This window comes from Lycium barbarum, chromosome 3 (genome assembly GCF_019175385.1).
Source record: "Lycium barbarum isolate Lr01 chromosome 3, ASM1917538v2, whole genome shotgun sequence".
NCBI classification, from domain to species: domain Eukaryota; kingdom Viridiplantae; phylum Streptophyta; class Magnoliopsida; order Solanales; family Solanaceae; genus Lycium; species Lycium barbarum.
The window spans coordinates 134,620,321-134,645,655 of NC_083339.1; the positions used below are offsets into that span (position 1 = coordinate 134,620,321).

Consider the following 25,335-nt stretch of genomic DNA (forward strand, 5'->3'; position numbering starts at 1 on the left):
GTAAAGCCTGAAGTAGAGAAACCAAAATCATAACCGGAAACAGAACGAACAGAAAGGAATGCAAAAATCCAGAATACCAAATGCATATTTCAAAACATAAGGAATGTGTACAGAAACATATGCCATATCATGTCCGGCCCCCGCCAAGGGACTTGGTAGACAGAACGTGGTCACCCTCCCGACGCTGGTGCCACAACACATAAGGATCAGAATAGGGGATAACCCCATAACATAGCATGTCATGTCAAATGGTCATATCGGATCATATCATATCATATCAAAATAGTGTACATGGCACAGCATACTCCACAACCCATGTACACGTATACCTGCCCCCTCACCATCGAGGCACGGCGAACAATGCAGAGGAATACGCTTGACAACATATCCTGGCCCGGGCTCAGTGAAGGAAACATTGAGACATCCACGAGTGGAGTAGTGAGAAACTAATGCAACATGAGACATAATACATTTTACAAGGACTCGATGGAGTATTCCGAACAACAACCGTATTAATGAAACCGCACGATAGTCACGGTGCGTATATTTCGGATAACAAAAATAGATTATGTGATAATAGTCTTCTTGGGATCATTTCCATATTCCAAAATAATTTATAAGACTCAATAGAATAACTTAAACAAGTGTCATTTAGTAGTCAGAAGAGTAGTTAAGACGTTTCCTTTAAAACTTCTCAAAATAGGTTAAAATGCAATAAGAGTGAAATCGAGCATAGTGGGCCCACCTCGGGTCAACTAAAGTGATAGGCTCAATTTACGTACATTAAGTCTATAGAGTCATCCCTGGAGATCTTCGAACAATCTCCTAACTTTCCAAGCAATTTGTGTAAACTTACCAAATTCTTTCAACAAAACGTACTTATAGGATTCAATTCTATTGAATGAAAAATGGACATTTTCAGATTTAGTTTGCTATAAACAAAATATCCCCCGAGGTTCAATTTCCAACCTAGTACATCTAGGACATGCCAAGAGAAAGAAAAGGATAGCTTTACATACCTGTCGACGACTATCCGTGAATCCCTTTTGCCTCGTTGCTCTTTTCGCCTATTTATATAAAAGTGACGTTATCGTTAGTAACTATATTTTCTAGTTCGCCACTCTATAGTTCATTCTTCTATAGGACCTACATTCCAGTCTATATATATGTTCTCACTTAAGTATTCTATTATCTAGCATTTTGGCGAAAATTCGGCAGCACTTCCCCTTATAGGTTCACCTATCCAAATTTCCAATTGTGTTCCTGTAGACACAGAAATACCAGCAACAATACATGGGCACACTTATACTTTCAATTCCTTCAATCCAATAAAAAAAGCGACAATATGATCGTATCAACACAATTCCAACTTTAACTCTCCAATCTTTTCGCCATATAGTTCGGGACAACAACAATTATAATTCTACTTAAAATTAACTATCATGCTTGATAAAAAATAACTCCTGCTCATGGCCCAAAACAGCAACATAACATTACCATTTACAATTTCTTGTGATCAACACTTATCTATCAAGTTTACAAAAATCGCAATAACTTGCAATTGTCCAACTCCAACCAAACAACAATAACACGTTTAGCAACATTATCTATATAACCGCAAGAGACTATATTAATAGCATACTAACTCCTACAACAACCCATAACGACTTCAACTCCACTTTTTAACCATCGATGTCTTCATTCTTATTTTAGAACCCATGACAACAACAATCAACATTCAAACTAAATTAGCCCATCCATTTACATAAAACAGTCCACGGTTGGACTGTTTTTCCCACTTCCACATATATCATTTCTTTTACATCTTAACTCACATATTTAAAATGCAAACAATACACCACAATGTTCATAACAATCAACAACTAAAGTATCACATAAAACAGTCCATTAACTCCTTAAATCAACTCCTACACGACTTCAACACAACCACATACAAAATTCCATAATTTTCATTCCTTTCAAACACACTACATCATTCAAACCATCCTTAATACATGTACAAGAAATTCAAACATTACTTCACATAAGCCCTTCACACGGCTAACTTTAAATTTCAACAACATTCAATACCAACATGCACCATTTTATACATATTCACAATGCATCTAACTCATTCTAAATGTAAAAGAAATAACCAATTCTTACCTTGGATACTTGACCCCAATTTGTGTCTTAAATCTTTATACTTGTTCTTGCTTTTCCACCTCTATCTCCTTGTCTTCTCCTTAGAATTTTATTAAGCTACAAACTGTTTTTTTTTTTTTAAACCTCAATCTGGCCGTGAGAAGTCATGCATATGTTTTCTTGTTCTTGAAAGTTGATATCCAACAAATGCATTGGAAAATGTCATTTGCACTATGCCTTATTCTATGTATATGGTTTCCCACCATGTTACACGTACACCCCCACTTGATGATTCAACATTCCACCTTGTTTTGTTAATTTTCATATTTGATTCCTTTTTATTTTATTCGGGTGGGGCCCACATGTCCCCTTAAGCTTAATTAATTAATGAAGTGATTTAAATTTTAATCCCACTTAATAATCTAATCATAGTTAATTTACCCCTAATCTCCAATAATATCTTTATACCAATAAAATTTATACACAATTTATGTTTTAATTAAAATTGAAAATTAACGATTTCTATTTCGTATCCGAAAATAATTCCGCCTTTAACTTGAGTCGATTTGCTTGCGGATAATTCGTCGTATAAATGTACGGGGTATAACAGTTTCATCATCATCATTTAAGTCTTCATTAAAAGTGTCGGTAAAATGTTGTTGCATCGCCTCATGACCTATTTCCATATCGCTTTGAATCTCTTAGCCGTATCTGACCTCTTTTTATGTTTTTATTGAGTCGAGGGTCTCTCGGAAACAGCCATCCTACCTTGGTAGGAGTAAGGTCTGCGTACACTCTACCCTCCCCAGACCCCACGTTGTGGGATTTCACTGGGTTGTTGTTGTTGTTGTTGTTGTATCGCCTCATGACCTAAAAGTGGATTATTTCCACCAACATCAATACCTAAATTAGGTGTTTCTTCCACAAATGTTTCCTCATTAAGCGCACCCCTAACAATACGACTACTACTACCGGCACCACGTCTTAATCTCTTTGACATTATTAAATATAATTAATTTAATTCACAAGAAAATAAATTACAACAAATTAAATTGCTAGAATTAAATTGCGTAAATTAAATTGCGAAAAATAAAGATAGAGTTGGAACGAAGGTACCAAATTGCCGGATTAATTTCCAACAAAGTGAAGGCGGCTAGAATTGCAAATCCACCAAAGCTACTTCGGATTGTTGCAAAATCACCAACTCCACCAACAATATTATAATTGCAAAATTAATAATTGAAAGTTGAAACTATAATAAGACTTTGTGGCTAATTATTGCAAAGTAACTATAATTGAGAGATTGAGAAAGATAAAGAAGAGTGAATTGGTGTAAATTAAAATGAAAATGAAGAAGGGTTTATATAGGGGTGGGGGATGGGTTAAAGTGTTAAAAAAAAAAATTGGGGGCCAAAAATTAACAAAATGACCGTTTGGCAACGGTCATTTTTGCAAATGGACCGTTGCCAACGGTCCATTAATAACGCACAGGCGGGCGGCCCAACGACTCATTTTTTTTTAAAAAATTTTCACCGATTTAACCGGTCCGGTTCCGGTTTTACCGGTTTAACCGGTTCCGGTTTCAAATATATTGGAACCGGACCGGTAAAATTTTAAATGGTTAACCGGAACCGGTTAACCGGTCCTACCGGTTCCGGTTCTGGTTTAACCGGCCCGGTTACCGGTTTTAACCGGTTAACAGGTTTATTTCAGTGTAACATTTGCCACACTTTTCTCTGTTGCCAAAAGTCCCTGGTGGCACACATTTGCACCTTACACAACATGTCCCACATGCCCTAAAACTAGGGCTGGCCAGTGGGACGGGATGGGACGGGACGGGACGGGATTAAGGGGACGGGGATTTGGGGGGATGGTGGAGTGGGTCGGGATCGAGATTAGGGGGACGGAGGGGGGCGGGATTAGGGGGATGGGAAGTGGTCCCATCCCGTCCCACATACCACTATCGGGGGGGACGGGATTTGGGGGGACGGGATGGGACGGGAAGGGGGATTTGGGGGGATTTTTTTCAACTTTTTCTTGGACATTTAATTTTTTTTTTCGAACACTTAAATAATTGAACAAGACAGTGCAAAAACATCCCAAAGGCTAATAGCCTTTTTCTATTATTTATCAGAAATATGTTTTTTTTTTCTAATACAATTTCAAAATTGCAACTTTGTTTTGTAGTTCAAAAGTTGCAAATCACAAAGTAGAATTGGCATTAAAAGAAATTACATATGCAACCACACTTTTTCTAATTTTCTGACAATCTCTTGAGGATCTTCAGTCGGAATTGGGATTTGTTGGTTAAAGTCTTCAACGTCACTTCCTGCTCCCTCGGATAAGATTGCGTTGTAATTGTAGTCATCTTCTTCGTTGATCTCTGGTTGACCGCACCTTCTACGCTCCGCTCTAATCCAATCTCTAAATAAAACTGCAATCTCCAAACTATCTCCCGCCAATGAGTGTCTATGCTCTCCTATTTGAAATCTTCCAGCACTAAAAGTGCTTTCAGAAGCTGTAGATGACGCTTGAATATTCAACACATCTCGGGCCATCTTTGATAGAGTCGAAAATGTCTTTTGATTCTCCCTCCAGTATTTCAGCAAGTCTTCACGTCCATTTTCATCAGTAATTGATTCGAACGGCACAACACCCTGCAAAACATAAACATCAAACTCGCTAATTTGTGAAGCACTTGAACTGCTATACATTCTATTTCGAAGGCCTTGAATACTTGAAGTAGAAATAACATGTTTTTCATAAGGTTGAACTTCAGAAGAAGAAGGTACAGAAGCAGGTTGATTATTTGCACTTTCCTCTTGGTAATACATATACATAGCTTTGCATTGTGGTTGTATGCCAGCGATAACATATTCCTTAGTTGGTAATTCTGTTTCAGGTATTTCTAGGCATTCATAAATTGTTTCAACAAGGGCACTACAACCATCTACTTTAATAGTAGGATTTAATACAGCATCAATAAAATAAATAGTGGGAATAGGAAAAAAATATTTTTAAAATTTTTCAATCATTTTTGTAACAACTTGGATGTAAATTGGTTTTTTCTTATATTCATTAAATAACAAAGATATTAGAGCTATATAAAATAACATAGAGGAAATCGTTGGATAATAAACACCAGAAAATTCCTTAGTAGCTAGAAAAAATTTCTCTAAGAATACAATAAGTTCCCAAATTTGTTCCCAATCATCATCTACAAGCATATCAGAAGGATTTTGATTATGGGCGTTAAATACTAAAGTTAAAGGCCTTCTATACTCGTGAGCAACAACTAATTGTTCATACAAAGAATTCCACCTAGTTGCAACTTCTTCTGGAATTCTCCTAAAAGGTAATTCACAATCCACACATGTTTTTTTAAACTCTTTACGTCTTTGTATTTTATTACCTTTAAAAACAAAGTTGATAGCAAATTGTACTTTATCAAGAATACAACTAAAAAGTTTTAAGCCATCTTTTACAACTAAGTTATAAATATGACATGCACATCTAACATGAAAAATATGGGGAAAAGATGGAGTCCATCGAGTTTTTAAAGTGTCTATAGCTTTAGAATTACTAGAAGCATTATCTAATGAAATAGTCATAATTTTATCATTAATTGCATAATATTCACTAACTTCATGAATATTTCTTGAAATAAAATTTCCAGTGTGCCTTTCATCAATATATCTATATGCTATAACACGTTTTTGCATAAACCAATTTTGATCAATCCAATGACATGTAACGGTTAAATAATCGTTACCATTAGTACTACGACCTATGTCAGAGGTGATAGCCACTTTACCCTCTAAATGATACAATGCATAACGTAAATATTGTTGATATTCATGCGCAAATTTAAAAACATCTCTTCTAACAGTTGATCTAGGAAAACCATTAAAAGCAGGGTTATATGTTTCTCGAATATAATGAATAAAACCAAGAGAGGAAGGAAACGAAAAAGGCAAACCCTCCACAGCAACTAATTTTGCTAAATTTTCCCGATCTTTGTGTTTATCATATTTCGGACCTATAATTCCCCCTGTCATTGGGTTAATTCGACCCTGTACTTGGTTATGAACACTATGTGAACTCTGTCCCGACTCAGAAGGCACACCCGAAATTTTAGCCATGTATTGGTTATACCTGTCTTTATGTTCTCTTTCCACGTGTCTCATTAAACCCCCTGTCCCACCTTGACCTTTTCCACTTTTAAACTTATAAGGTTCGCCGCAAATTTTACAAATAGCTACCTGATTAGGAATGTCCCTTTCAAAAAAATCCCATGCAGGTGATTTTAATTTTCGTTGTGTTGGGCCTCTTCTCATACTAGGGGGAATAGGAGGGGTTCCAGTTCCAACTTGAGACTGTGTCTGAGCCTGAGGTGGAGCTGTACTAGTGGGTGTGTCATCTAGATTATCTTCTAATTCATTTTCTAAATCATCATCAAGTTCAGTAGTTGGAAAAGCTGCAGATAAAACCTCGTGGTTTAATGATTTCACATTTGCATTAACATTAATATTATAAAGATCAGTTTCATCTACGTGAGTGAAATCATCATAATTAGGAATAGGATTACTAGAACATATACCCTTACCCCTACTACCCCTACCAGTAAAACGCCCACCTCGTTCCATTATAATTATGTAAATAAAGGGTTCAACTTGAGAAAATTAAGTACGTAAACAAAATTAAAAGATGAAACGAGTGTACCAAACGCCGACGTATCGTCGAGGTGTAATTGAAGTTGAAAATTGAAACGTTACTCGATGATCCTCAATCTAGTTGCTAACTTCACTCCCAATTTTCGATATTTGAAAGCAATGAACAAATAAAAAAATAATATTTAGTTTGCAATTTAGAATTATAGAGAGAGAGAGAGAGAGAGAGAGAGATTGGAGAGATGGTAGGAAATTTTGTGAAAAAAAATGAGAAGAGAAGGTATTTATAGTTGGAAATTGGGTTAAAATGTAAATATACTAACTTAGGGGTTAAAATTAAATATTAAGGGGGTAGGGGGATTTTGGGGAGTGTTTGGGGGGCCAAGGTGACGGATTATAGCCGTTGCCAACGGCTATAATTGCAAATGGCTGTTTGTGCAACGACTATTTTGTAACAGAATTAAAAAAAAAAAAAAAACTTGTGTTAACTACTTTATTATTGTATGTAGTTTGCTTAGCAAAAGGCATTGTAGCCCAGTTGGTTAAAGTGCGGGTGGGGGGTTTAAGGTCATGTGTTCGAACCTCCCTCACCCCATAATTAATTTTACCCTTTAAAAATGTAATGGGCCGGGGCGGGATGGGCCGGGGTCGGGGCGGGTCGATACTGGAGCGGGCCTAGCGGGGTCGGGTCACACGGGACAAGCTCTAGGCCCATCTCGAGTTTGAGCCCGCCAAGCTCCAATCCCCATCCCCTCTTTCCCCAACGAAACGGGGTGGGCCGGGTCGGGATTCGGGATGGGCCGGGGCGGGATCGGGCGGGAGTAGCAACATTTCCTAAGTAGACAATAGGCTGATGTGGTTCCTTTTTTTTTTCTTTTTTTTTTCCTTAATGTGTACTTGTGTGCTATACAGCCATTACAAACTCATCAATTCACATGCTAGAAATCTTTTATTTTCTTTTTACTAAAACCCTTTTAATGATTCATAATATCACTTTCAGTGGCACCAAAAGCAGAGAAAAAGCCAGCAGAGAAGAAACTAGCCGCAACAGATCGAGGAGAAAGAAGCTGACAAGAAGAAGAAGAGGGTTAAGAAGAGCGTTGAGACTTACATTGATGAGCAGTTTGATCAGTGATATATTTGAGAAGCTTGCTCAGGAGTCTTCAAGATTGGCTAGGTAGAATAACAAGCCTATTACTTTTAAGGGAAATTCAGACTGCTGTTAGGCTTGTGTTGCCTGGTGTGTTGGCTACACATGCTGTTTCTGAAGGCAGTAAGGCTGTTTCTCAGTTTACTAGTTCTTAGATGGGTGTTGGGGTGGGGTTGGTATTTTTGGGAATGTAAAGGTAGTGCTTTTGTTGGGTTGGAAAAAATGTAAGATTTGCAGCTGGTTCTTGTGCGATAAAAGAATGGATATGAATATGAAAGAATGTGTTTTTGTGAAGAAAAAAAAGTAGCTTCCTTTTATCAAAATGTAATAATATTCATCTTCTTTTGTAAGTTGAGCATGTGTAAACCAACACTGCTGGCACTATGTTTCATCTAATGTCCAAGCTGTCGATAACTGATATTTTGTTCCTTTTTTAGAATCGCGACTTTTGTAGAAAAAAAAAAGTTGAACCAAACTAACACACAAAAAAATAAAAAAAAAATAAAGAACATATATAGGTTTCATGCACTAAAATTAGTGCGTGAAAGGACCAAACTGCAAAAATACAAGTTTGGCCTTTCACGCACGAAATTCGTGCATGAAGGAAGCCTTTTTTTTTTTAACCTATCAAAATCACGTTTTTTCCATACTTTGGGCAAAGATTAGTCATGTTTCAAAACCTTGAAATATCAATATTTTATATAGAACTTAATATCTTTTTTTTGCGTACAATAATGTCGGCTCATTACATCAAGTCCACCTAAACGTTTGGATCGTCGTTTTAGGGGTTCTAAAGTGCCCCGGAGTAAGTTTTGTTAGTTTTGAAACTTGTCATATTTATACGGTTTTGATTTAAGTGTTTTATTATATTTGAATGTACAAATATAAATATTTTATTTAATAATATTTCATCCAATACGAGAGGTTTATACTAATTCGAAAATAATTCATTCCATTAAATTACAATACAAATTCAAAGCGATACAATAATAAATTACAATAACAATACAATCTTCAAGTTCTATAGGCTTTATTACTTCGAGACGTGCTTGTACCACCACGGCTTTGTTGCCCACACGAACGCTTGTCATGGCCATATTGCTTACATGTAGAGCATTTGCGAGAGTAAGTTCTTTCACTAACATCCATTTGATTGGGTCTACGACTCCGTAAGTTAATGCCCAATTTCCTGATGTAATCCTTGTTAGCAACCATCGAAAACGGTTCGTTTGGCCAATAAGCTTCATTACCAAGTGGGTGGAGTTGGCCGGAATATGCTCTAAGGTAACTGTGGACCTTGTATTCCCCCGTCACATAACTTGTTACCGTTTTTCTCATTCTCTCGAAGCACTTGACAGCATGAGAACACGGCATGTGGTACGTTTGCCACTTACCACAAGTGCATGTTCTTGTTTCCTCATAAACGGTATACACGTTTCCACCCTTACCGTTGTAATAACCCGTCCTAACTTCATACACATGTTGAATTGGGTCATACTCGGTCATCTGGTGATGCTTACATTTTTTTCTATAATGCTCCATATTTTTGAAGGGCTTTGGCATCCATGTCCCGCCTTGTCCTAACCACAAATCGCTCCACAACCTGCTTGAAAGTCATTCTCACCATTGCGGTGACAGGTAGTCCCCGAGCAGATTTCAGCAAGCCATTGAAAGACTCTGAGCTGTTTGTTGTGAGCATGCCCCATTTTTTGCCTCCATCAACATGAGGCGTCCATTTTTCAACTTCGAGCTTTATCAACCAAACGTATGCAGGTTCACTCACTGCCCTAATCAGATCCATTTTTGCAGCCCATTTTCGTTGTTGTTGCTCCATCGCAGCCCTCCACATCAATTTGTTTAGAGTGCCATTATGAAACTTTGATTACAAATTTTCCTTCAAGTGCCTTAGGCCATAGCGATGGTAAACAAAGGGAGGCTGCCACCCCGATAAATTATCCATATTGTGCAATATGCCTTTATGACCATCAGACAACACGCATATGCCAGTACGATCCTTAATAACGTGAGTTTTCAAATGGATCAAAAATATCCCCCATGTGTTGTTGCTCTCGTTAACGGCAATTGCGAAAGCAAGAGGGAATATTGACCCATTGGCATCCATTCCTATTGCAATTAGGAGCTTGATATCCTAGGCACCATATACATGCGTAACATCTATGGATATCACTGGTCGGCAGTGAGCAAAACCATTAATGCATGATTTGAATGTCCAAAAAATACGAAGTTGAAGATTTTACCCTCTATAAGTCGCCACTCTACAACAGTACCATGATTAAAATGTTGTAGAGCCGCCATATACCTTGGCATCGATTGAAAAAAGGTATGCCAATTTCCAAAGACCATCTCAAAAGCGCGTCTACGCCTGAGAAATCCCATTCTGTTGCTTATAGTTTTACCATATACGGTTTGAACGTTTCGAATACAATCTTTGATGAGGAACCTGCACAAGTTTAAACAAACAACATTTAGTAAGGATCTTTCAATTGATATAAGACATATAATGTACTAGGTAGGATAAGTTACCTTGGCGTTTCGGCAACGTCTTTAAGTAACACTTAAGAAATCATGTTTGTATCTAAATTATAATGATCTGCTCGATTTTCTTCCATATCACCTGAAGGAGCGAGCAAAATGTAGGGACCTCTACCCTCGTGCCCATAGAACATCGGCAGAATCCTCGATACATGTAGCCCAGCACAGCAGCGCCCTAACTATAACATCCTTCTCGGCGAGATCGTCGATATACCGAAGATACCTCAAGCTCACATACGAACCAGAAGTGTTCGGGAACAGGATGGCCCCGAATATAATGAGTAGGTATAGACGTGCACGTCAGTCAACATCAACCTGAGGCGTGTCCTCTCCAATCGGATGTTGTATGTCTGTGAGGCGCAAGTGAGCATAAAGGGCTGACAACAAAAGCCGACTCTGGCTGGAAATATGACCATCCAGAGCCGCGAAACCGGTGAGCCTAGTCAACTCATCCCGGTAAGGCGGCAGCACAGGAGGCTCCTCAACATACAATGGGCGTCCATCAACCTGTAGCCCATAAATGACCTCCACACCCTGAAGGGTAATTGTAACACCCCGCATCTTGGAACTGAGTTTATGCTCATATCATTAGACTTCTAGTGGAAACGCTGAAGGTTTGAGCGCTTGCGAAAATGGTTGATAGGCCTATTTCGGGCAGCGATAACTCCTTGATCCGTTGCGAATATGGAAGAACTTCCTTGATGAAAGTTGTAGACCTATTAAATAGCTTTCCAACGGTATATTATGGGGATTAAACGGACATCTGTGCAAAGAGTTATGCCCATTTTACTGAAGCCTGTTCGCTGGAAAATTCGTCTGCGTTACGGTGACGTTACGGACCGTAACTCGTGTTACGGGCCGTAACAGTGAGCCGTAACACAGAGAAAATTTCCAGAACCTCACTGGAACTTTCCTCCAAGATACGGTACCAAGATACGGTCCGTCCTTCGTGTTACGGGCTGTACTTCGTGTTACGGACCGTAACAGTGGACCGTAACACAGGGAAAATTTCCAGAACCTTACTGAAAATTTTCACCAAGGTACGATACCAAGTTACGGTCCGTCCTTTGTATTACGGGACCGTAACATGGGACGTATCTTGGTCCGCAATTACGTTTCGGGTCACCTGACTTCGGGAGGCCATAACCCTATCATAACTTGGGAATTTGGGAAAACTCAAAGAACGAAAGTTGTAGATAATTGAAATACCTTTCCAACCATAGGTTGTGGGTTCACAGGTGACATCGGAATAGGGATATATGGAGGTTTTAAGACAGAAAGGTCCCAACCCGTTTTCAAGTTGGGTCAAACCCATTTCCCCTTGGTATATAAGGGAAATGTTAACCCTAGCAGCCCATTTTTCTCAGATTTTCAGATTTTTAGAGAGATAAAGTGAGAGGGAGGAGAGTTAGAGAGAGAAAGTAGATAATCAACCAAGTTTAAGGCCCCGAATCCCAAAGCTCGTGAAGGATAAAGTGTAGTACAAGTTGTTGCCGTCATTCTAAGCTAAAGATCGAACTTGGGGGTGTTGATTTCGTGGTGACTACTCATAAAAGGTAATGTTTCTACTCCCAAATCATTTATAGTTATGAATTGATGAATTCTTGAGAGAATAATAATTGAGTTTGATAAAGAGAATTATATGAATTATGCTAGAGTTGTTGGATTGTTGACTTGGGATTGTTGTATTCATATGGGTGATGAAGAATGATGTTAATTACATCTAATTGAGATTGTAGAATTATCTAGAAGTAATAGAATGAGGATTGGGTGAAGAAAGCACTATTAATGAGGGTTATAGAGCTTCATGCCCACTAAGTGTTTGATAAAATGCTTAGAAGGACATTGTGATACGCTCAAAAGCGGGAGGTTAAGGTATGTAGAACTTCCATCCACATGTGGGAATCTCTACGTTCTTCCTCATGATCCGTTTCGTAAAATCTATGAAGTTCAAATCCTAGGGCATTAAATCCAACATATTGGTAGCCCGTAATTATGTATGTATGTACATGAATTTCGTATCTATGTTCGTTATTGTATTCAAAATCTTCCATTATTGATATTAGGAATCCTAGCTAAATCCATGAATCATGAATTCTTCCTCATGTGTTCTCATTATGTTCATATGAAACTGCATGAGTTTATTTTGCAAGTTATAAACATGTTTTCAAGTCAACTACAAATATATGATTATGAACTATTGTATTACTCATAAATCAAGAACATGTTTACAAGCTATTTCATGAAACCATGTTTACAAGTTATTTCGTGAAATCATGATTTCAAGACAAGTACAAGTAAATTCACGAAAGTCATGGGCTTCTTAGCCAACTATATTATGTTCATGTTTTTGGGAGTTGCACGAATTACCGAGAAGGCTCAGATAGCCTGAAACTATGTAGCCACCATAGGACAAGGATCGCTCCACCTAGTTAGGACGATACCTTAATTTCACACTGAATGGATCCGTCAGGTACGTTACTACCTTATACCCTGGCAAGGTATAGGGGCTCTGCTGGTCCGGCGAGGTACAAGACTCCACGTATCCACGTGGTGATATTATGTGTCGGTTTAGGAAATGCTCTCCCTACTTATCAGGTTTTACTCATGTATATATATATATATATATATATATATATATGTACTCATGCTCATGCTCATGTTCATGTCCAAGTCTTCAGTTTCAGTTCTTATCATGTTATTCCATGTTCCATGTTGTTTCTTTCGGTTGCTTTACATACTAGTACATTCAATGTGCTGACGTCCCCTTTTATTTCCCGGGGGCCTGTATTTCACGATGCAGGTACGGATTTACAGGACGAGGCTTCTGATCATTAGGATTTGTACGTACCAGCGTATTGGTGAGCCCCATCTCATTCGGGGTTTAGACATTGTATTTCTATATTTAATGTTGCATTTAAAGGTATGTTGGGGGCCTTGTCCCAGTAAGTATGTTTTCCAGTCAGACTCATGATAGAGGTTTCATAGACTAGACAAGTCAGTTATGTCATGTCAAACATTTGGAGTCGTATAGCCATTTTGGCTCACTCATGTTTAAACAAGTATTTTATTAAGTATTATGACTTATCATGTTTTATAAAGGCTCATCATGCATTCACGTTATATTTCCGCTCATGTATGCCTCATGATAGTTCAGCAAGCCATGTGGTTCGCTCGGTCACATGCAGTCAGGCACCGAGTGTCGTGTTACGTCCAGGCCATGGTTCGGGGCGTGACAAAGCTTGGTATCAAAGCCTAGGTTCAAGGATCTTTAGGGAGTCTATGAAACAGTGTCCAGTGGGATCTCTTTTATATATGTGAGGGCCCCACACATATAAACAGTTGACCACCAAGGCATTCAGGATTGTCTCATTTCTTTCATATTCTAGATCGTGCAGTTAGAGCAGTATTTTTAGGATGGCTCCCTAATTCGTGCATGTACGTGTTTTCAGAAAATGCCTTACAAAAGAACTTACAAGAAGAAAAACACAGCCAAAGGGCTGCCGCTGAAGTAGCTCACGAAGATACTATTCCGACTCAGGCAACAGCTCCAACCGCCCCTACCGTTACACCTCCTAGTGCTTCAGACAGGGATGTTAGGAGTGATATCAACATGCTCACCCAGCTGGTAGCAGCTCAGGCCCAACGTCAGGAATCTGGGTCAAGTTCAGGAGGTAATGGAGAGTCTCCTAAAACAAAGGATTTTCTCATAATGAATCCCCCAGTATTCACGGGGACGAAGAAAGATGAAGACCCTCAGGACTACATTGATGCTCTCCAAAAGATCTTCAGGATTATGACAGTTACCGAAACCGAAGTAGCTACTTTTGGAGCTCATCAGCTACAGAGCATTGCTAACACGTGGTATGAATCTTGGGAATTGTCCCGAGGTGAGAATGCACCTGATGCTACATGGGATGAATTTGCTAGTGCATTCCTAGACCACTTTATGCCATTAGAGCTCATGGAGGCTAAGGCTGAACAATTCCTGAAGCTCAAACAAAATGGCAGGCCAGTTCAAGAATACTATTTGGAGTTCGTGAGTCTGGCGAAGCATGCCCCACACGTGTTACCGGATATGAGGGTAAGAGTGAAATGGTCTTGATTCCCATTTGTATGATGGAGCCAATATTGTTGCACAGAATGGGACAATGACTATTTCCAAGATGGTTGCTTTTGTACAGGGCAATGAGACAAGGCTAAAGGAGGAAGAAACCTTACAAAAAGAGAAAGACAAGGAGTTCAACAAGATGGTCAAGTCTACCGGACAGTTCAGCGGGAACCGAAACAGAAAATTCTTTAAGAACAGGTCAGCAGTACCTACTTCGTCCACAGCAAGTGCCCCACTCCCCAAGTTCCGTAATGATAAGAAGCATAATGTTAGGCCATCAAGTTCGTACTCTCAGGCTAGTGGGGGTCAGTCGACTTATACTTATCCGATGTGCGGCAAGTGTAATAAGAGACACTTAGGTAATTGTCGTGTGGGTACAGATGCCTGTTTTAGATGTGGTCAGAAGGGCCATTTTCAGAAAGACTGTCCATCAGCCAGACAGGGTACTGGAGGTAATGTGATGCAATCCATAAATTCAGCAGTCCCTCGTAATAATCAGGCCCAGCAGGGGAACAAAGAAGCTAGGTCTGGAAACACAAGCGGGGGGCGAAACCATTTGTATGCATTGGAAGGCCGTCAGGATACAGAAGCTCGAGCAGATGTTGTTACAGGTACTTGATGTGCCGTGAATTTTAGCACATTTTATGCCTTTGTAACTAGACATGTTGCTTGATTTTAAGTGTTTTTACATTGTTTCTTATGTTATTTTTGTGTTTTATAGGGTTGATTAACTAAGGATCGGAAATGAGAAGTAATGCTGAAAAACGGACAAATTGGAGCTAAGTGACGGTCCGTAACTCATGTTACGGACCGTAATAGGATCCGTAACTCATGTTACGGACCGTAACAGGATCCGTAACTCATGTTACGGTTCGTACCTTTGAACCGTAACAGGGCCTAAATTTCCAGAAAGTTTTCATTGAAACCATCAGTGTTATGGTGGAGTGTTACGGTCCGTAACTCATGTTACGGTCCGTAACATGTCACCGTAACATGAGCTAAATTTCCAGAGAGTTTCAATAAAACCTTCAGTGTTACGGTCCGTAACTCATGTTATGGTCCGTAACACTTCACCGTAACATCAGCCAAAATTCTAGAGAGTTGCCAAGTAATTGTCACCACTTACGCTTCAGAAGGACGGACCGTAACACAGGGTACTGTCCGTCACATGGTGGCCGTAACGTCAAAGATGACAAATGACGAATTGAAGGACGGACCGTAACACAGGTTACGGTCCGTAACGATGCGGCGTAAGGGCATTTTTGTCCAGAAACTTGGCGCGATTTTTGGCTCTATAAATACTTAATGTAGGGTTTTAAATCATTATTCAGATTTTATTTTAGAGGCACAAACCCTAGGTTTTTGATCTTGAAGTGGTTGGAGCATTTAAGGCAACAACTTCATTCTCATTCCATCTTGTATTAGTATTGTAAGTGTATTATGTTAATCTTTAAGCTTTTTCTGTCAAGAAACATTATGAGTAGCTCATTTCAATTCTAAGGTTGTGAATCCCATGATGGGTATTATGTGAATGGGTTTCTATCATTGATATATGCATAATGGTTGTTGTTATTTATTCTATCTTTGAGTTGTAATGTTGGATAATGATTGCAAGCATTAGCCGAAGCCATTATATTGACTTTTCTTGGGAAAGAGAGTCAATATTGGTAAGATTGAATAACAATGACTCGAGGCGTTAACCCTCGTTTAATAGACTAACTTAGGAATACGAATAAGTCTAAATTGGCATTATTGGTCGCTCTTCGATTGTAACTCTTTTATATTCGGAAGAATCATAAAGAGGAAATACTGCTTAACTGTTGGGAAACATTAAGAAGTCTTTAAGAGACCAAGTGCATATTCATAGAACAACCATTAGAAGTATATCACTTAGAAACCAGAAGCATAATATCTAATCAAATTGGGGAACACAACCTTAGTCTCTCTCTCACATTAATTACATTTTAAGTCAAAGTATTCAATTACATTATTCAACAATCAATTCAAACTATCCGGAATAGGATTAAAGCATTTAAAGACTGGTATCGCATACGATTAGTACTCTTTTCTCTCCATATTCCCTGTGGGATTCGACCCCAACCTTGTTGGGTTACTATATTTGACAACGTCCGCTTTACGCCATTAATAGGTGTAATTTGAGCGTATCAAATTTTGGCGCCGTTGCCGGGGAATACGGTTTAGAAATTACAAATTGTTGTGTACTATTCTTTAAAACCTTTTCTATTCCATCACACCTCGTTTGCTGTTTAGTGAACCAGGTGATCATGGCAGGAAGAGCCCATCGCAATCAAGGAAACCAAGGGGGAATCCAAGTGAACCATCCTGCACCAGAAGAAGAGGAGGATGAGAATGTATTTGCGGAATTCATCGACGAAGCTGATTATGCTTCAGCCGTAGTTCCGCCTAGAACAGGAAATGCAAATTTCAAAATTGATAGTTCTATCTATCAGCTATTGAAACTTGAAGGCTATTTCCGAAATTTTTCGGAGGACTGTCCACTTCGACACCTGAAGAATTTCGTGCATGTATGTTCTCAACAATCTCAAGGTGTTGTTCCTGTTGATGCACTGCGACTACGGGTTTTCAAATATTCCTTGGCTGGCCAAGCGAGGGAATGGTATGAAAAGCTACCCAGCAATACTATTCACACCTGGAACGAGTTGGCCAATATATTTTTAAAAAAATGGTTCTCACCAAGCAAAAAGGCTGAGCTTCGGGACAAGATCTTTGGGTTCAAACAACTTCCGGGGGAACAGTTGTATGCAGCATGGGAGCGTTTCAAATATTATCTGGCTCAATCTCCGACTCATGGATTTCCGGATGCAATCCTCACCGAGAAGTTCTACAAGGGGCTAGATACCATGAATCAAATAGCTGCCAATACTGCAGCTGGGGGATGCTTCATGGACAAATCCTTTGTAAACATCACCAGGTTGCTTGACAAGATTACTACCCACAATCAAGCATGGCATTCGAGTGATAGCGAAGTTCTATCATATGGTAGTCCCTCTGCTGCCGCGGTGGCCAAAGAAAATCATGAGCGAGATCATGCATTCGCTCAATTGCAAACCACCGTGGATTTATTATCGAAAAGGCTTATGGAGAAAGAAGCCAAAGGGGTGAATGTTGTCGACGAGATGCCACCTCATGCGCCCGGAATGTACCAAGTCGCTGACGAAACTTACATAGAAGGGTAGCCACAATATGAGGATGCTAATTATGTCAATAACTCGCAAGGGGGTTATCAACGGCAAAACTATCAAGGTCCCGGTAATCACCCATGGCAAAAACCTCAACAACAATTCCAAGGGAATAATTATGGAAGAAATGAACAGGGCAATCCTAATCAAGGGAATTACAACAACTATAATTATGGCAACAAGAGCTCCAACCCCTACATTCCACCTAGGGGGCAAGCATCCAATTCCCAACAATGGAGAGATAATTCAGCTAGCAACTCTGCTGGCAACACATCTAATGACTCTGCTGAATTAAAGAGTATGATGCAGAAAATGCTGATGAATCAAGACAGAATAGAGAGCACAATCAAGGGAATGTCTCAGGTTCAGCTATCTCATTCAGCCTCAATTCAGAAGCTTGAAGCACAATTCAGAGAACTTTCCCGAGAAGTGCATACTCCTCATCGGGGACAACTACCGAGCGATACAGTTCCAAATCCAAAAGGTAGTGGAGTAAACTCTGTGGAGAATGTACTTGCTATTAGCACCAGAAGTGGAAAAATACTTCAAGAGGCTAATAAAAAGGTGATTGAGCTGGAGCAAATTGTTGAAGAAGAAGGGCAGCCTGATGTATCAAATGATATCGTGGAGGAAAAAGCAGGGGAGGAAGTCCCTATTGTAGCCGAAGAAGAGCAGAATCTTGATAACCCCAAGGCACCGGTGGAAAACCAGGAAAAGGGGAAGGCAAAATTTTCCGGTGCTCTTCGCCCTTTGAGCCAATTGTTTAAATCTTCACCGCCTTTTCCTCAAAGGATGGTAAGAAAAACAGAAGATGAGAAGTGCCTGCGATTTTATGATCAACTCAAGCAGTTGACGTTGAACATTCCTTTCATGGATGCTGTCCAAGAAATGCCTGACTTTGCTAAGTATTTGAAAGATCTCCTAACAAAGAAGAAAAAGCCATTGAAACACGACACTGTGGGTATCACTCACCGCGTTAGTGCCATCCTTTCCAAAACTACAGTGCAAAAGAGGGAAGATCTGGGAGCATTCACAATTCCATGCACCATAGGGCAGCAAAAGTTTGCCAGGGCTTTGTGTGATAACGGGGCTAGCATAAATCTTATGCCCCTGGAAATATTTAAGAGATCGGGGCTAGCGATGCCAAGGCCAACTACCATGAGGTTGCAGATGACTGACAGAACGATAAAAAGGCCAGTTGGGGTAGTTGATGATGTGCTGGTTCAAATCGGGAAATTTCTACTGCCTGCAGATTTCGTGATTCTTGATTGTGCTATTGATCTAGAAATCCCTATTATTCTGGGAAGACCTTTCCTTGCCACAGGAAGGGCTCTTATGGACTCCGAAAAGCACGAAATAAAGTTCCGGGTGAACGATGAGGAGGTGACTTTTCACGCTAGTAAAGGCATGAAATTACCTATTCCTTATCAAAGCATTTCAGTCATAAACTCTGTTGATGAGGTGGATGAAGCAGTGGAATTTAAAATGGAGGAAGAATGCTTGAGCGAAGCATTATTGGCCATCTTGGTGAATTTTGATGCCGAACAAATGGAGGGATATAATGAGACAGTGAATTCACTCACAGGTCTGGGGTCTTACTCTTATGAGCCCAAGAAATTGTCGCTTGATTTAGAGAAACGAACAACTCCTCCAGCAAAACCATCAATTATTGAGCCACCGAAACTGGAACTCAAGAAACTACCATCCCATCTTAAATATGTATTTCTTGGAGAAAATGCTACTCTTCCAGTCATTGTGTCATCACTTCTGAATGAGGTCCAAATTCAAAGACTCATCGTAGTCTTGAGGAAGCATTTAAGAGCTCTGGGTTGGACTATTGCAGACATCCGGGGGATTCCCGCCGGAATTTGTGAGCACCGAATACAGTTGGAGGAGGAAAGTTCGTCGAGTGTTGAGCATCAGCGAAGATTAAATCCACCGATGCAAGAGGTGGTGAAGAAGGAGATTATTAAGTGGTTAGATGCTGGGGTGGTTCACCCGATTGCCAACAGTCCATGGGTAAGCCCAGTTCAGTGTGTGCCAAAGAAAGGGGGCATCACTGTTGTCCCTAACTCTAAAAATGAGTTGATTCCAACAAGGACTGTCACCGGTTGGAGAGTGTGTATGGACTACCGGAAGCTGAATACCGCATCTTGCACGGATCACTTCCCTATGCCTTTTATTGATCAAATGCTTGATCGGCTAGCCGGAAGATCTTATTACTGTTTCTTGGATGGGTACTTAGGATACAACCAGATAAACATTGCATTGGAAGACCAAGAAAAGACTACTTTCACTTGTCCCTATGGGACATTCGCTTTCAGCCGGATGCCATTTGGTCTTTGCAATGCACCAGCTACCTTCCAACGATGCATGATGTCCATATTCTCTGATATGGTTGAAAACTTTCTTGAAGTTTTCATGGATGATTTCTCTGTGGTGGGAGATTCATTCGATGAATGTTTGGGTCATCTTGATCGGGTGCTACAACGGTGTGAGGAGACCAACCTCGTGCTTAACTGGGAGAAGTGTCATTTTATGGTCAAGGAGGGCATTGTCCTTGGCCATAAGATTTCAGAAAGAGGGATTGAGGTTGATCAAGCTAAAATCGATGTGATTTCACAACTCCCTCTGCCCGTTTCAGTAAAAGGAGTTCGGAGTTTCTTGGGGCACGCCGGATTCTATAGAAGGTTTATCAAAGACTTCTCCAAAATTGCAAATCCAATGTGTAAACTCTTGGAAAAAGAATCAAAATTCAATTTTGATGAGAAGTGCATCAAGGCATTCGACGAGTTGAAGCTGAAATTAATCTCCGCACCTATTGTTGTGTCCCCAGATTGGTCACTTCCCTTCGAATTAATGTGTGACGCCAGTGGTCTTGCAATTGGCGTTGTGCTTGGTCAGCAGCTAAACAAAATCCTGCACCCAATTTATTATGCCAGCAAAACATTGAATGGAGCTCAGCTGAACTATACAGTAACGGAGCAAGAATTACTTGCTATTGTTTATGCTTTTGAAAAGTTCCGGGCTTATTTGTTGGGTGCCAAGGTAGTGGTTCACACTGACCATGCTGCATTGCGCTATTTGATGGCGAAGAAAGATGCTAAGCCTCGGTTGATAAGATGGGTTTTGTTACTACAGGAATTTGACTTTAAAGTCAAAGACCGAAAAGGGTCAGAAAATCAAGTAGCTGACCATCTTTCCATACTTGAAGCACCAGGAAGACCGAGTGATGTGCTAGATATTGATGACACTTTCCCGGATGAAAGAGTTTTGGTCATTTCCAATGATGTGGCACCATGGTACGCCGATATTGCCAATTATTTGGTAACTGACATCGTTCTTGAGAGACTGCCGACAGTATTGTTGGGATGAGCCTTACTTATTCAGAACGTGTGCTGACAATATGATCCGGAGATGTGTGGCGGAATCTGAGGTGATGGACATTTTGAAAGCGTGCCATGATTCTCCAGTTGGTGGACATCACAGTGGAAATCGAACCGCAGCCAAGGTTCTAGAGTGTGGCTACTACTGGCCAGCCATTTATCGTGATGCAAATATGTTGGCACGCTCTTGTGATAAATGCCAACGCTAGGGCACAATCGGTCGGAGGCATGAAACTCCGATGAATTTTATTCTTGAGGTGGAGCTCTTTGATGTATGGGGGATTGATTTTATGGGGTCCTTCGTAAGCTCCTACGGCCTGAAATACATTCTTGTCGCAGTGGATTATGTCTCCAAATGGGTGGAGGCGGTGGCCTTGCCTAACAATGATGGTAGGAGAGTCAATGCGTTTCTCAAAAAGAACATCTTTACTAGATTTGGCACTCCTAGAGCTATTATTAGTGATGGTGGATCTCATTTCTGCAATAAACCATTTGCTGATCTTCTTGAAAAATATGGCGTGCATCACAGGGTTTCCACTCCATATCATCCTCAGACGAGTGGTCAGGTTGAGGTCTCAAACAGAGAAATAAAAAGCATCTTGGCAAAGACGGTCAATGTGAATCGCACTGACTGGTCTAAAAAGTTGGATGATGCTTTATGGGCATATCGCACGGCATTCAAAACGCCTATAGGGACTTCACCGTATAAGTTGGTATTTGGGAAGGCATGTCATTTGCCTATTGAGCTTGAGCATAAAGCCCTTTGGGCATTGAAAAAAGCTGAATATGGATTGGCATGAAGCAACCAAGCTGCGGTTGTTTCAAATCAACGAGATGGATGAATTTAGGTACAATGCCTATGAAAGTGCAACACTGTACAAGGAAAAGATGAAATACTATCATGACTCGAAGATCCTAAAAAGGGATTTTCAGCCAAAAGACTTGGTCTTGTTATACAATTCACGCCTGAAATTCTTTCCAGGCAAGTTAAAGTCTCGTTGGTCTGGTCCTTTTGAAATTGTGAGTGTGTCCCCAAATGGAAGCGTCATTGAGGTGAAATCCGAGGATGGCACTCGGACTTTTAAGGTGAATGCACAAAGAGTGAAGCATTACCATTGGTAATTGATGATGGTAAGGTCGTGGATAGGTATCGTTTGAAATATGGCTCCTCAACTTGAAAATGAGGTACCACGTCGAGCTGTGACGTTAAACCAAGCGCTGTGTGGGAGGCAACCCACATTTACCGCTTTGTAAGTAGTTTAAAATTTGTATTTTCCTTGTATTCTTTTATGTTGTTGATGTGCCAAATGTTGTGGGATTTTGAGAACTGAAGGGGCCAAATAACTGCTGAGTGATCCAAGGCGAGACGCTCCATGTTACGGCCCGTATCATGAAGCGTAACAGGCAAAAAGAAAAATAAAAAAAATCACTGAAGGATGAGGAAGGATGTTACGGTACGAGTTACGGTCCGTCGTACGTGTTACGGACCGTAACACGGGGTCGTAACTTTGATACAAAATCTGGGCTTCACTGGAAATTTTCAACATGTTACGCCAGGTGATACGGACCGTAACACGAGTTACGGTCCGTCGATTGTAGTGCCAGGTCATTAATGAATAAGTGAAACGGGGTCGTTTGATGGACCGTAACACAAGATACGGTCCGTAACAGGTAACGTAATTGTCGAAAATGTTTAAATACATTACCGACGGTTCCCATTTCAAATTATAAGGATTCTTCACACGTTTTTCAACTCCCTCTCCCTCATAAATCCTCTCTTCTCTTCTTCACATCCTCCTCTCTTCATCTTCCATTCTCCCCCATATTTCTCTAAAATCTCATTACTATTTTCTTATCAACAATCACTGTTTTAAGTTCGACTTTCATCCTTACAATCGCCAACGATCAGGTATTACATGTCTTTACTCGTTTCTTTTAGCTATCGATGCGAGTTCTATGATGTTCATGAGTAATTTCGTATAATATGTGTTGAAATTCGTGTTTTGGGCTGTGTTGAGTTAAGTTGAATTTCAATTGATCATTTATGGGGGATTTGACAATGGTTGGGGGATGGGATTGGTATTGGTGCTGTTTAAAACATTCGTGGGCACAAACAATTGCTTCCCACTGAATTGGAGGGCAAATCCGATTGAAAGTTTCATTCGTGAAATTATTAAATCGGTTTGCCCACCAACTGTTTGATAAAAGTCCTCAATGAGAATTTTGGTAAAACTGGGTGAAGTCTGAGTAACCCAAGGTATGTGAGGGGGTAAAATGTTGTTTTACACCATACCCATAGATCATTAAGTCGAAAATCTTGACCTCGTGCTTAAAACGAAAAAAATTTGGCCAAGCCATTTGATTGCAAATATGTTGCCCGTCATTTTGTGTTACGGACCGTAACGTATGTTACGAACCGTAACATCGCACCGTAACACCAATAAATTCCATGAAAACCTTCTGGAAATTTGGCTGATGTTACGGTGGGATGTTACAGACCGTACCCTCTGTTACGGACCGTAACACCATACCGTAACATCGATGGATTCCATGAAAATTCTCTGGAATTTTGAGAGACGTTACGGTGTAGTGTTATGGATCGTAACACAAGTGACGGACCGTAACATCATACCGTAACACCTCTCAAATTTCCAGTAACTTTTCTCGAAATTTTGGTCATGTTACGGTGAGATGTTACGAACCGTATCCTACGTTACGGACCGTCGACTGTGTTACGGTCCCTTTGCTTAATTGAACCATTTGAGTTACGGTTGAAGATACGGCCCGTAACACCATCGACGGTCCGTCGACTGTGTTACGGTACCTGGCTTAATTAAAGTCCTTAACTTAAAGTCATAAGGTGTCTAATTGACCAACTTCTCGTACATCATATCTAACTTTTCCTTCCACAGGTATGGGTAAACCACGACAATCAAAGAAGGCTTCACCTAAAGTCGCGGCAAAGGGAAAAGGTCGTGCTGCAAGCAAAGTTACCTCACGGCTGCGCGACAACGATTTGATCAAGGACACCAGGCCTAAAAAGAGGTCGGTCGCACCTAGCAAGCCACCCCCACCAGTTGCACCCAGCCAGCCAGACCCACAATCAGAAAGTTCCTCCTCGGCTGAGGAGTTGAGAGAGTCGAGCTCGTCGAGTTCGTCAAGCTAAAGTGATCCCCAGCGGGCTGTCATACCAACACTCTGACCTCAACCACCCATCAGACAGCCTGCTGCGGAGAAGCGCGAGCAGGAAAGGCGAGAAACCGACATTCGAATGCAGGCTGTGTATGAGCAGGCCCTCCGGTTTTCTGTGGAAGGATCTGAGGATTTGTACAACAAAGGGTGTGAGCTGGTAAAAAATGAGGGGACGGACCCAAGGCGGAGTATTTTCGAGGAACGGAATGTCATTTTCGATGGTCTAGAAGGATATACGGGCATTCGTGATACTATCCGATTCCACAAGCTGGAGTTTTTGAAAAAACCCGTGAGGTCCTACATCCCGGTTTTTGTTAGGGAATTCTACGCTTCGTATGGGGCTGCTGTATTCAAAGCTGTGAAGAAGGGGCAGCGAGCAACTCAAGTGCCGGCAATGAATGAGGTAGTATTCCGAAAAAAGAAGATAGATGTCTCTCCGTCAGCCATAAATAAAACACTATTCGGGGAAGATTATGTAGAGCCTACAACAGCGGAAGAAGGGGAGTTTGCCTACAAAATTGAACAGAAGGATGCAATCCCCGTCCGAAAATGGGTAGCTTCTGTTATTGCACGGACAACAGATCCTAAATGGGCCATAGTGCCAAAGTTGGCAGCCACCACGCGGATTTGGAAAAACACCCTAACGCCAGAGGCAAAGTTTTGGTGGCAGATTGTTCTGTTCCGCATCCGTCCTACCCAATCAGATAATTATTTGACTCCAGACAGGGTTGTTCTTGTGGCTTCCATAATGTCGCAGTATAAGATCAACTTCGGACGACTGATAGTCGAAGACCTCCGAGAGAGAGCCACCCAGTCGTCCACTTCCCTCATTCATCCATGCCTGCTTACGCTACTATGCTTGCGTGCAGAACCAGAACCCCTACCCCATATCGATCACAGTGTGATT

General features: G+C 40.5%; 1 non-coding gene and 1 pseudogene across 1 annotated transcript; one reads left to right on the forward strand and one right to left on the reverse strand.

Moving 5' to 3' along the window:
- The first annotated feature begins 7,082 nt into the window (after positions 1-7,082).
- Positions 7,083-8,385, forward strand: LOC132631409 (histone H2B.2-like; annotated as a pseudogene).
- An 8,973-nt stretch (positions 8,386-17,358) lies between these two features.
- Positions 17,359-17,465, reverse strand: LOC132634406 (small nucleolar RNA R71). The gene has a single exon (XR_009580134.1). It is a non-coding gene; the product is annotated as a small nucleolar RNA R71 (small nucleolar RNA).
- Positions 17,466-25,335: the final 7,870 nt, after the last annotated feature.